Below are 13,747 nucleotides of genomic sequence, written 5' to 3'. Positions count from 1 at the left end.
AATGTCGCAGACACGCCCACACGAGCCACCATTGCCTGCAGCGATGGCAAAAGGCTCGCCGGCGCACGAATCCTCGGTGGACCGTCGCCCGCCTATTTAAGGGCCTCGTCGAGCCCTTCTCTCCTCACCACTCGCTCTCTCACTCCCCTAATCACCCCCCTACACCGCCCGCTCCTCTCCAGAAGCTCTCGAGCTCGAGATCGAGCTCGAGCTCCGCCGCGGTGGCTCGCCGTCGTCCGCACGGTAGAAGTTCTCCCCGCTGCTCCTAAGCCCTGATCTGGAACCCCCGCACTCCACTGACTGTTTCCCCTCTCTTTCCCGCTCATTTTGCAGCCTGAGATGACTGGAACGGCGACCTCCCGTCGACCAAGTCCACCTCCACCTGAACGGCAACACGACTAGGAGTCGAACCCTGCCCTCTGCTATCCTCGCCGTGCACGGCCTCGTCGCCGGTGAGCTCGCCGGCCCTCTGTCGTAGGTTTAGGGATGACAGGAGGGCCCCACCTGTCAGCCTCTCCTCTCCATCGCCTCCCTCTCTCTCACTGGCGCCTGGTCCCCGCCCATCAGGTTCAAACCAGGCGCGCTCGCGCCGCTCGGCTCGCCTGGACCGAATCGCCTCTGGGCCTATGCAGTCCGGCTGTTCTGGCCCAGTTGCACAGTGGCCTTTTTCATTTTCTTTTTCTGTCAATTTGCCAAGAATTCCTCGGTATTAAATAATAAACCAAATGCAATAATTCCAACTCCTAAAATCTTGTAAAAATCCCACCTATTTAATGGTATTACTTTCATTCATGTCCAACCAACTTTTATGTACTATTCATATTCAAATTCAAATTTGAATATATTTAAATCCCTTTGAAAATCCATTCCCCATATTCTATAACTCCATATCCAAAAATAAGAATTTTCCCCTTCCTAGTTTTACCCCTAGTATTTATCAAAAAAAGTTGACATTTTTCTGAGCACTTTAGTTTTTCTGTTTCACTATTGCCTTATTTTCTCGTTGTTATTTTGCGATGATAGATTGCATTGCTGACGAAGGAGTTGGACCAGAAGACTTTGAACACCCAGAGGACTTTGCTGAGCCAGGCAAGCAGCCCTTTGACCATGTCTATGAAACCCTTTTTATGCATGTCATATAGCACTTTTATTGCTTAAATCGGAGTAACGATGATGTGGGGACCACTTGAGGTGGATTTGCCTCCGATACTTTCCTCGTTGAAACATGCATGATGGGTGACCCTACCTTTCTATGAGTGTTATGTGAGTGGGAGTAGCTAGGATGCTAAGTAGAGCTACGCAAAAGGGGATGGGTATATGCATGGTGATGGAAGCAAGATTGTTTTCAAAAACTTTTCAAAAAACCCATCGGGTGCCACTTATGCCCGAGGGAGATAATGAGTTGGGTAACCACTTGATGACGAAGTGGTGTACCAAGGCACATGTGTTTGTTGTTTTCAAAATGGATTGGTTTAAGTTGCGACCGTTATTCCAACCTTACATGCACAACCACTCTACCCTTATATGGGAAAGGGCATTATTGATTACCTAGGCCGATACTAGCATGGATGCCTGCATTACTAGTGACGAGGGTGACACAAGGTCACTCTCGGGACGGGGTCGTGCTTGGATAGTGTCGGGGAAACTGATCCACGAACACCTATGGGGCCGGCGGACCGAGCCCCTTTCGGTTCGGCGGGGGGCGGAGATCGCACAAAGAGCAGATCGAGGTGAAACACACAAGCAGTTTACCCAGCTTCGGAGCTCTCCGGAGAGATAATACTCCTACTACTGCTTGTCTGATTGTATTGAGTTCTTGCTCAGGAGCGCTGAGTGCTACAGTACACTCGAGCTACTAACGAGACCGAGCGTGAGTGTTTTCTGGTTTTCGAACCGAACCCCCCCCCCCCCACGTTGCACATGGGCCTCCTTTTATATGCTCAAGGGGTCACCGACAGGTGGCAACATAGACAAGGGCAAAAATGGAAAAGGAGTTGCGGTTAGTACAACTACCTGTACAGTGTATCCTACCTAACCCTGACGGCAGGGGACAAAGGCATTAAATGCCCGTCTGCGTCGCCCAAACAGTGCAAAAAGGGACCGTCAGGGACGCCACCGCTCGCCACGATGGCGATCTTGTCAGCGTTGCATGCCACCGCGCACCGCTGGCTGCACAGCCTCTCGCCACGCACGCCCGGAAAGGTCCCCAGGGCGACACGTTGGTGGATGTGCTGGAGCGCGGGTACAGAGTGGATGCCTGTCGCGGCAAGCGCCTTGCCGCGGCCGTTGTCTTGCCGCGCCCAGAAGCTTGTCCCTCACCGGGCCTTGCCGGGACGCGCGGTGCGTTGCGGCAAGTTCCTTGCGATGCCTTGGCTGGCCTTCCCGGCAAGCTCCTCTTGCCGGGGCCTTGTCTCCTTGGATTGAATACTTTGTTGTTGAATGGCTCCAAAGGAACCACGGAGGATCTTGGCGGTCACCCGGCAAGCCTTGCCGCGGGGCGCTGCAACTGCCCGTGCACAAGTTCGGGATACTAGGGTACCCCTACTCTAGTACACCGACAGGAGCCCACGGGCCTGGGCCACACACGGTGTCGAGCGCTATTGGGCCAGGCCCAAAACAGGGCACGGGCACCCGCGGCCTGGGTTACGCCGTATCTTACTCCGTATCCACCGCGCCCTCCCCCAACGGCACGCGTCGAATGCGGCGTCGTGGGAGAGGTCGTGGGTGGTTTCTTTATTCGGATGGGCGAAACGTCCGCCCCCTCCCTCTTTATAAGCAGAGGAAACAGGGGCAGTTCGCCCATCTCGCCGGTTGCTACTCCAATCTTCACAAATCTCCGCCGCTCCCCCCTTCTTCCCGAAGCTAAAAGAGAGGAGCGCTTCGCCCCCCATTGCCACCAGCACCACCAACACCGCCGATCTCCCCCACCACCTCCGCCATGGCTACGAAAGCCGACAAGGGGAAGGGCGTGAAATCGGTCGAGGCACAGCGGCTCGCGGCGCTGCGGAAGGAGCGGGCCATCTTCCCCCCTCAGCTAGGCGCGAAGGAGCTGAGGGAGTACTACTACCTCTTCTGGTCGACGGAGATGCGAGCGCATCTGCGCACGAAGGTACTGCCGGCTGCCGCTTCAAGACTAGCTCCGATCGGATATCCCTTCTTCGCGTTGTTCTTCTACCGCGGGCTCTGCCCGCCCTTTTCTGAATTCTTCTGCGATATCATGAACACCTACGGGTTCCGCCTCCTTGACTTCACCCCCAACGCCATTCTGACCATGGCAGTTTTCGCACATCTATGCGAAAACTTTGTCGGAGTCCATCCAAACGTAGCCCTTTTCCGCCACTTCTTTATGCCCCGGGTTGAGAGAGGGGAGCCCCTTGCCGGCGGAATTGCTTGGATCTCGAGAGTCGGCAAGAAGGAAGCCTATCTGGAGGGAGAGCTCCGCAGCAAGTGGGAGGAATGGAGAGCAGAGTGGTGTTGGATCGTCGAGGTGAACCCGCAGCCATTTACCGCCCTGCGACAAGCCCCAATAGTGTGCGGCAACGATTGGAGCAACGTTGCCCCGGAGGACGACAGGCTGAAGATTGCCGTCACCCGAATCCTTCGCCTCAGGCTTGCCGGGCTCACCGTAGGCGCCGTTGGCACAGATTTCCTTCGTCGCTGCATCGCCCCCCTGCAAGAGAGGGGGAGACCCGCCTGGGAGTTCCAGAACTCGGCGGATATCATGAGGCTGCGCCCAGGCCTCAACGTCAACTTCCCTGTCCTGGAGCTGGACGCGATGCTCCTGGAATTGTTCAAGCGCGATCCTCAACATCCATTCATGTTGCCGAGGAGCGTTGTTCCGTTGTGTGACAACTCCTCGCTCGACCGCATCCGTGCAATGATGCCGTTGTGTGACTCGCACGGAATTGTCCCGACTTGGCAAGAGCCTGCAGACGACGTCGTGCGGTGACGGCTTGGTTGAAGTGGCGGTCCGCGCTGACGAGCAGAAGAGCCTCACCCGCGACACCACCGATGCGGAGATGCAGCGCATCGCCACTAGGCTGGAAGAGGCGGCGGCAGCCGCTGCCGCGGGTGAGTTTGGATTCACCGTGGAGGAGGCAGAGGCAGCAGAAGCGGCAAGCCTTGCCGAGCGAGAGGAGTTCGCCGGCGAAGAAGAGCTTGCCGGGCCTGAAGCTGAGCCGAGCGAGCCCGGCGAGGGAGAGCTTGTCGGGCCCGAACCTTCAGACAGCTTGCCACAAGCGGAGCCCCCAGCTCCACCAAGAAGGCGTCTCCGCAAGGCCATGGACGTAGCAGGGCGGCAGACGGGTCAACAGCCGCCGAGCCGCGCGACACGCTCTACCGCGGCAAGCACTATTGCCGCGGGAGCGCCTCACGCCGCTGCGGCAAATGGAGCGGGGTCTTCCTGGTCCACCGCCACTGCTCATGCCAAGCGGACAAGGGAGCCTACTCCTCCGCCTCGTCGCACTGGAGGCGAGCCGGACTTCGATCTCTCCGCGCTCAGCTCCGACGAGGAACTAGAAGAGTAAGATTCCTTGCTATTCTTGTAGTTCTTCAATTTTGTTGCTTTGTCTTGTATCTGACTTGCTTTTACTCTGAACCTATTCCTTTTCAGGACGCTGGCCCAGAGAGCGGCAAAGAGAGCCAAGGCCCTGGTGATTGTCATCGAGGACGACCCCACCGCGACGGCAGAGGACATGTCCGAGACCACCTTGTCGGACCCGGCAACCATTCCTCAAAGCAGCCCCCAGCGCAGCCCTCCACGTAAGTACATAGTTTACTCCATGCTGTCAGGCGCGCATAGGTGATCTTTCCTTGCTGATATATGATTGCTAGTTCGTGTAGGAGCAGAGCAGCCTCACCACCAGGAGTGCCCGGAAGCTGCTCCCGAAGTGCTACCTGCTTCGACTACACCGCCAAGGGAGGCTTCCCCGGCAAGGGAGCGTTCTCCGGCAAGGGGCAGTTCTCCGGCAAGGGACAGCACTGGCGATCCTCCGGTGGTTGAGACCACGACTGCAGATCCCAGCGCAGGTAACCCTTTTGCTTGAAAACTTCCCTTGGGTTCTTCTTCTTCTGATTTTCTTTTTGGATAATTGCTTGATTTCTCTACCTTTTTCCGTCGCCAGATCCACCTGCCACGGAGCCAATGGAAACCGAGGCCGCCGGCAAGGAGAACACGCGCGGCAACAACGACGACGCCGCCGCCACCGAAGAAGAGGCCGGCGCTGACGATCCCGCCGGCGAAGAGGCCGCCAAGGCTGCCGCTGCAGAAACTGGCGAGGGATCCGGCGATTGCACTGACGGCCCCGAGGCCGCAGGAGCACCAGGCGCTGCGCCGACCGCCGATCCCTCCGCCGATGCTGCAGCGCCAGGCTCCGAAGAGCCCCAGCCCGACGCCTACTTGAAGGCCGGCGACGGTATCTTCATCAAGCTCCCCTGGGCGTCAAGCTCGGGGGTGCCGGTCGAAGGAGAAATTTTGGACGGAGAAGTGCTCGCCTCCGCTGGGCTGACGCTAGTCGACACGCCAAGTAGCAGCAGCGACGAGTCTGAGGAGGAGCGGCTGCTGCGGAAGCTGCTGTCGCTCTACCGCGCCCGACAAGCCAAGCTGGCGTCCCGAGAGGCACTCGTCGCGAAGGCGGGAGTGGATATCGAGAAGCGTGCGGAGGAGCTCCGGGGTCTCAGGCAGGAAGCTCTCCGGGCCCTGGCGGAGGAGCGGGAGCAACTTCTCGAGGAGCGGAAAGCCTTCCTCCTCGAGAAGGCTGAAGTTGAAGAGAAGCAACGGCTTGTCGCCGAAGATCTATTTGCGCAGGAAGGAGAGTTGGCGCAGCGCAAGGTCAACCTTGACAGCCACGAGGAGGAGCTTGCTGCGCGTGAGCAAGCAATTGGCGAGGCTCTCAAGGAAGCAAGGGATGCTGCCGAAGCTGCCGAAGCCGCCAAGAAGGAGCTGGAAACGAAGGTGACGCAGCTGGAAGCCGATCTTAGGGCGAACGGCGAGGAGCTTGCCGCGCTCAAGCGTGAGCGCGAGAAGGACGCTGCCACTCATGGTGAGATGCAGGGTCTTCTCGCTGAGAGGAGCAAGGAGCTCAGCGCCGCCAAGGATTCCAATGCAGATCCCGAGTTGAAGTTGGCTACTTTTACTCAGACGCTGGACGGCGCCAGGGAGCGGGAGGTGGCCTTGTCGGAGAAGATCAAGGCCGACGAGGCGCTGCTGGCGAGTGCTGCTGCCGCCCACGACGCTTTCAGGGAGACTGTGGAGCACTGGACCGAGGGTCTTGTGGATCTTGCCGCCGCCATCGACGGGGAGCTGGCGCAGCTGGGGATGGAGGATCTCGGGTACTCCTCCGACGAGCACCTCCAACCCAGCGCCAAGCTCAGCTTGTTCTTCAAAGGCGTGGCGACGGCCCTCCAGTGACTCCAGGAGAAGATCCCAAAGCAGCTGGCCGACGAGTCGCGCAAGATCTGCGCAGGAGCTCTCCAGAAGGTGCTGATGAAGGTGGCCTTCCGCAACCCAGGCCTCAACTTCACCCACGTCCTCAAGTCCTTGCCGCCGGATGCTGACCTGGAAGCGCTCAAGGCCCTTGTCGCACCCATTGTGGACAAGGTGAGCGGGATCAAGAGGGTTGAGGGCGATCGCGTAGATTAAGCCGCCCGTTTTCTCTTTTCTCTCGCTGCTGGTCATGTTATGAAAACGATCTATTAGAGCTGCGACAAGCTATCTTGTAATATAACTCTATTTTGGGTAGAGATTTCTGTGTTATTTCCTTTACTTGATCCCTTCCTTTGTATGTTTTTGCCCTACGCTTTTAGGGAACTTGTTGATGCAGGCACCTAGGCCATGAGCGCTGAGTGCAGGACATCAGCAGCCTGCTGGCAGTGCCGCTACCGACAAGAAACCTTGTCGCAACTAGTCGCAGCTCACTTAAGTTGTTGAGCGGACTCAAAACAAAGTAAGGGCGCAACTAGCTACGAGTTGGTTCCTCCGCGCACAGGTTTTCCATACAAAGCACGGTCGTTCGAGGAAGATAACTTAAAAATTAAAACTGATTGCTCAAACTCTGGCAACTTAGCTTTTCTGTCGCTTGCTTTCCAGTAAGGAGAAACTTCCTTGAACGATGCCTGGTCCACACCATTATCTTCTCCTTCTCCCCCAGCAAACTTGTGGGCGAGGGAACTTTCCTTTCCTTTTTAAGAAAAAGAAAGAAGAGAAAATAAAGATATGGAGCCTTACGGCTTGTTATTGCTTACCGGGGGTACGCGCTGCACAAAGTGTCAGATAACGCATGCAAAAGTAAAGTAGATAGCATGATATTGACAAGATGTGCGGAGCACATGTGTTTTACTTATGCACGGGTTCTGCACCCGGCTTTGTACAAAGGATTACATGCAACATCGGCAAGACTTGTACAAAAGGTGGTTGCCGGAATAGGTTCCGGCAACCGCGCCTTACGGGTAAAACTTACGAAGATGCTCAATGTTCCAGGAGTTGCTCACCGGAGTGCCATCTTCGGTCTCAAGGCGGACAACGCCAGGCCTAGTGACTCGTTTCACCCGGTAAGGGCCTTCCCACTTCGGCGTCAACTTGTTGGAATTCTTGGCGGACTGAACACGCCGAAGAATAAGGTCGCCTTCCTTGAGACTTCTGGCCCTTACTTTGCGGCTATGGTAGCGGCGCAAAGCTTGCTGGTATCGAGCAGCTCGCACAGCGGCCTGAAGACGGTCCTCCTCAAGGAGCAGTGCGTCATCTTGTCGCAACTGCTCTTGCTCGAGCTCATCATAAGCGAGCACGCGAGGTGACTCGTATATGAGTTCCCTGGGGAGAACTGCCTCTGCTCCATAGACTAGAGCGAAAGGTGTCTGGCCAGTGGCTCCATTTGGCGTCGTCCTGATCGACCAAAGAACCACCGGCAGCTCCTCGATCCAGTTCTTTCCGCACTTGCGCAGCCTGTCGAAAGTCCTGGTCTTGAGCCCGCGCAGCACTTTAGCATTTGCCCTCTCCGCTTGACCGTTGCTTCTCGGATGAGCAACATAAGCGAAGCAGACCTTGGCGCCAAGATCTTGGACGTACTGCATGAAGGTGCGGCTCGTGAATTGCGTGTCATTGTCGGTGATGATCCTGTTAGGGATCCCGAAGCGGCAAACAATCGACCTGAAGAACTTGACTGCTGACTGTGCTGTCACCTTCCTCATTGCTTCCACTTCCGGCCACTTTGTGAACTTGTCGATTGCAACGTACAAGTACTCAAAGCCCCCGACAGCTCGGGGAAAGGGGCCGAGGATGTCGAGCCCCCAGACCGAAAATGGCCAGGATAAATGGATCGTCTGGAGAGCTTGAGCTGGCTGGTGTATCTGCTTGGAATGGAACTGACACACTTCACACTTGGTTACTTGTGCAGTTGCATCCTGGAGGGCTGTCGGCCAAAAGAAACCTTGCCGGAACGCTTTGCCGGCAAGTGCTCTTGCACCAATGTGGTGACCACATATTCCTCCATGTATCTCTGCCAACAGCTTTTGTCCGTCTTCCCGGCGAATACACTTCAATTTCACGCCGTTGAGTCTTGTTCTCTACAGTGTGCTGTCGACAAACTGGTACATACTTGACTGCCGGGCTACTCTTTCCACTTCTTCTCGCTCTTCGGGAAGTTCTCCTGTCTGAAGGAAACAAACAATCTGCTGCGCCCATGCTGGAGCTTGCGGCTCAACAACAAGGACTAAAGGCATATCTGCTGCTGCGGGAACATCCGCTTCTACAGCAAGAACCTACGGCTCAGCCGGAGCTTGATGTTCCCCGGCAAGCTTGCCGGAGCAAAACTTGTCTGGAGCGTCTGCTTCGACGGAACAAACCCTAGGGCCTGCCGGAGCAGACTGCTCCTCAGTACTCTTGGTGTTGATCCTAAGGACCTTCTTGATGGCGGCTTGGGGGAGCTCTGCCGGAAAATAGTCACTAGAAATCAACTTCCTCTTCTTGCTCTCTCCAGTTGATGGCGTTACGGATGGTTGAGTCAGCTTGAGCACAAAGATCCCTGGTTCCACAGGTAACTTAAGTGCAGCACACTTCGACAGGCCATCGGCGATGTCATTCTGAGCCCTTGGAACATGTTCCATCTATAGGCCGTCAAAGCACTCTTCTAGCTTTCTCACTTCATCAACGTAAGCTTCCATCAATGGACTCTGATAATTCTTGTTCACTTGGCGGACGACAAGCTGTGAGTCACCCCTGACAATGAGCTTCTTGATCTCAAGGTCTGCTGCGATCCTGAGACCGGCAAGCAAACCTTCATACTCTGCAGTATTGTTCGTTGCTTGCTCCTTGGGAAAGTGCATCTGGACTACGTACTTGAGGTGCTCTCCAGTGGGTGCGACAAGCAGTACGCCCGCACCGGCGCCTTGCAGCGAGAAGGCACCATCAAAGTACATCAGCCACTCTTTGCTTGCTTCCTTGACGGGGATGCTCGTTTCTGGAACTTCTTCATCTTGTGTTGGCGTCCATTCTGCTATGAATTCTGCCAATGCTCTGCTTTGGATAGTTGAAGTGCTCTCAAACTTAAGGACAAAGCTCGACAGTTCCAGTGCCCACTCAACAATCCTGCCTGTTGCTTCTGGATTCTGCAGTATCCTCTTCAGCGGAAAACGAGTGACGACTCTGATCTCATGTGCTTGGAAGTAATGGCGCAGCTTTCTCGAGGCCATGAGAAGGCCGAAAAGCAATTTCTGCACACCAGAGTATCTTGATCTAGCTCCCTGCAGAAGGGAACTGACAAAGTAAACTGGGCGCTGCACCATTCTTTTCTGCATCTTGTCACGCTCCTGCGCAGATCCATTTTTGTCAGGACCAGAGCTGGCCGTTGAAGTCCCCTGCTTGTCGCTGGATGCATCTGCCGTGGTTGCTGGCTCATCATCCGCCTCCCTCTCTGCTACTAACGCAGCACTAACCACTTGATTGGTTGCCGCTATATATAGAAGCAACTTCTCTTGTGGTTTAGGTGCGACAAGTGTTGGAGTGGAGGACAGGTATCTCTTCAAGTCCTGCAGCGCAGCCTCCGCCTCCGGAGTCCATTTCATTGGACCTGCCTTTTCCAGAATTTTGAAAAATGGCAGGGCGCGCTCAGCAGACCTGGAGATAAACCTGCTGATAGCAGCTACGCAACCGGCAAGTCTTCGTACATCCTTGACGCGCTTTGGTGCTTCAATCTGCTCAATGGCCTTGATCTTGTCGGGATTGGCTTCAATTCCCCGTTGAGACACGAAGAACCCGAGAAGCTTGCCGGAAGGGACTCCAAACACACACTTCTCGGGGTTAAGCTTGAGGTTGGTCTTGCGCAGATTTGCAAAGGTTTCATCTAAATCTTGAATCAGGGTTGCCCTGTCCTTGCTCTTGACCACTATGTCATCCATGTAGGCTTCCACATTTCTGTGCATCTGTGGCTCAAAAGCGTGATGGACTACTCTTGCAAATGTCGAACCAGCGTTCTTTAAACCGAAGGGAATCCGTACGAAATAGTGTGTGCCACATGGGGTGATGAATGCGGTCTTCTCCTCATCCTCTTCTGCCTTGAAGATCTGATGGTATCCTGAGTATGCATCAAGAAATGAAAACAAGTCACATCCGGCCGTGGAGTCAACAATCTGGTCGATGCGCGGCAAGGGAAATGGGTCTTTGGGACAAGCTTTATTGACATCGGTAAAGTCGATACAAAGCCTCCATTTCCCGTTTGCCTTACGCACGACTACAGGATTGGCCAACCACGTAGGATGGAGCACCCCTCTGACAAGGCCTACTGCTTCCAATTTCTTGATCTCTTCTGCAATGAATTCTTGGCGCTCCACTGCCTGTTTCCTGACTTTCTGCTTGACGGGCCGCGCATGAGGACAGACGGCAAGATGGTGCTCGATTACTTTCTTGGGAACACTGGGGATGTCAGATGGTTGCCATGCAAACACGTCGACATTCGCCCGCAGGAAAGCAACGAGCACGCTTGCCTATTTAGGGTCGAGAGTGGCACTGATGGTGAAGGTACCACCAGTGCCATCCTCCTTGACGGACACCTTCTTGGTCTCTGGTGGAGCCGCCATTGTCTTCTTACACTTGCCGGTGGAGCTCGATGGTGCGTCCTCGACGGTAGCGCAGCACTCCGAAGAGGTGCGCTTGCCGGAGTGGGCATCAGAACTCTTGCCGGACTTGGTCTTCTTCTTCGCCCCGGGAGTTTCAACGGCAAGTGATTTGCAATCTGTTGTTGCTGCTTCTTCCCGGTAGATCTTGTCGGCGCAGATAAGAGCATCCTTCTTGTCGCCAGGGACAGAGATGACACTTATCAGGCCTGGCATCTTCAGTACGTTGTATGCATAGTGAGAGGCTGCCATGAATTTGGCGAGTGCTGGATGGCCGAGTATCCCATTGTAAGGTAATGGAAAAGCATCAACGTCAAAAGTGACCCTCTCAGTCCTGAAGTTCAACTCGCTGCCAAATGTTACCGGCAACGTGATCTTTCCCTTCGGCCTGCTCCTTCCCGGATTGATTCCTTGGAATGTGCCGGTCTCTTCGAGCTCGCTATCAGGGATCTGGAGTTTCTGGAGCACCGCGGAGGAGATCAGGTTCAAGCCGGCCCCGCTGTCAACTAGCATCTTAGTGACTTTGAGGTTGCGGATAGTTGGTGAAACCAACATCGGCAAGCACCCGACCGCAGTTATCAAAGATGATAGGCGTGCTGGACCATTTCAGAGGCTTGCGTGACTCGACGGGTGGTTCTGCTGCATTGACTTCCCGCACCCATTGTTTGAGCTGGCGGTGTGAAGTATGCAGAGAAGCACCACCATCAATGCACAGGACCTCTGTGTCTTTCTGGAACTCCTGCTCATCGGTCTCGTCATCATCCATATCTTCATCCTTGTCGCGGCCGCGGGGAGGTCTGTCTCCTTGCCGCTGCTTGGCCTTGCCGCGGCGTCCTCCTCAGCCGGGACGTTTCTTTCCGGCTCCTCCAGCACCTTCCTGGGCTTTCTCCTTGTCGCATCGCTCGTATTCAGCCTTTTGCTGTTCTACAAGCTGCTCGACCTTCTTGCAGCTCTGGAGGTCATGGCCCTTGGTGCGGTGGATCTTGCAGTACTGCTTGTTGGTGTCGTTCTGCTTGTCGGCAACCGCCCCAGCCTGGTGGTTGGTGCCTGCGGCAATCTCCTTGTCGGAGCCACAAGCTTTGGCTTTCTTGCCGGACTGCTCAATGACTAGCACCTCTTTGCCTTTCTTCTTCCTGTTGTTCCGCCGCCGGTTTTTCCTTGCCGGGGCAGTCTCCTCACTATCAGATCCCCCTGCTCCTATATTCTCTCCGGAAAGTTTCCTCCCTTCCTCAGCATGTGCACACTTGTCGGCCAGGGCATATAGCTCACTAACGTCTCTGATCTTACACATCGCCATCTCTTCCCGCATCCTGCGGTTCCGCACGTTCTGATGGAACGCGCTGATTACCGCGGCCGGGTGGACATCTGGTATGTTGGGCTGCATGCGGCTGAATCTCTGAATGTACTTGCGCAGGGGCTCTCCTTCCTTCTGGGCAAGCAGATGAAGATCGCTCTCTTGGCCATGAGGCTTGTGGCCGCCTGTAAAGGCACCGACAAACTGATGGCATAGATCTGCCCAGGAGGATATGGAGTTGTCCGGCAAGTGCATGAGCCAGGATCTGACGTTGGGTTTGAGCACCAGTGGGAAGTAGTTGGCAAGGATCTTGTCGTCCCGTCCCCCGACAGCTTGCACCGCGATGGTGTAGATGTTGAGGAACTCCGACGGATGCGACTTGCCGTCATACTTCTCTGGTACGTCTGGCTTGAAATTCTTCGTGCTAGGCCACTGGACTTGCCGCAGCTCACGAGTGAACACAGGACAACCTACCGCGTACGGCAAGTCGCCTGGTTCCCCTGGCGCATGCATGTCGACAGAGGGCCCAGCGCGCTGGTCGGATTGACTTCGCGCTTCTCTTCGGCGCTCGATGCGAGTGCGAGTGTCTTCTTGCTGTCGTTCTTGAAGAACTTGGCGCTGATCGCGACGAGCTCGTGGATCCGATGATGCAGTGGAGTCGTTGTCGAGGTGGATCCGGCGAGTCCGCGATCTTGGCCTTCGGGGTGGAGAGTGCATGGTGGTTGCACCCTTACCGGTTTCGTCGCCATCGGCTCGTGCGTGGCAGTCCTGCCGCGGCCTCGATGTACTTGGCTGCCGCGGTGTGTTGCCGTTGGTGAAGCCGATGAGACTTTGAATGGTGGCCCTCCATCCTCAATCTTGTCTTCCGTTGGAGGGTAATCCAGGAGCAGTTGAGCTCGTGCCAAAGCTTCTGCTGGAGTGGTGGGTGGCAGTGGCGAACGATGCGAGGAGCGGGATATGCTCGGACTCCTGACCGTGTTAGAAGGAGCAGTATCCTGTCCAGGCGACCGTGCCTCGCTCGTGCCAGCATGTTGGCGTGCATGCTGGTCTTGAGCACCCCGAGATCCACCAGCTTGATCTTGGCCCAACAAACGTATGGTACTGCGAGTACCATGACGCTGTCGGTCCTGCGCCTCCTGAGATGGGCGCGGAACATGTACGGACGCCGAGGTCTGCGCAGCCTTGTCCTTGTACCTGGTAGCGCCTCCCTCGTCGATGTCCGTTCTTCCGCCAGCGTCTACCCCACCACTCGTTTGCTCCGGTGGTGGTGGGATCGACGTGGACGGAGCAGCTGCCGCTGAAGTCTTCTTCTTCGGTGGCATGTCGATGAAGAAGAAGATCTAGCTCGTG

Source organism: Triticum aestivum, chromosome 3B, assembly GCF_018294505.1.
Source record: "Triticum aestivum cultivar Chinese Spring chromosome 3B, IWGSC CS RefSeq v2.1, whole genome shotgun sequence".
Lineage (NCBI taxonomy): Eukaryota > Viridiplantae > Streptophyta > Magnoliopsida > Poales > Poaceae > Triticum > Triticum aestivum.
The sequence above is the reverse complement of the archived record's forward strand: the minus strand, read 5'-3'. Positions refer to the sequence as shown.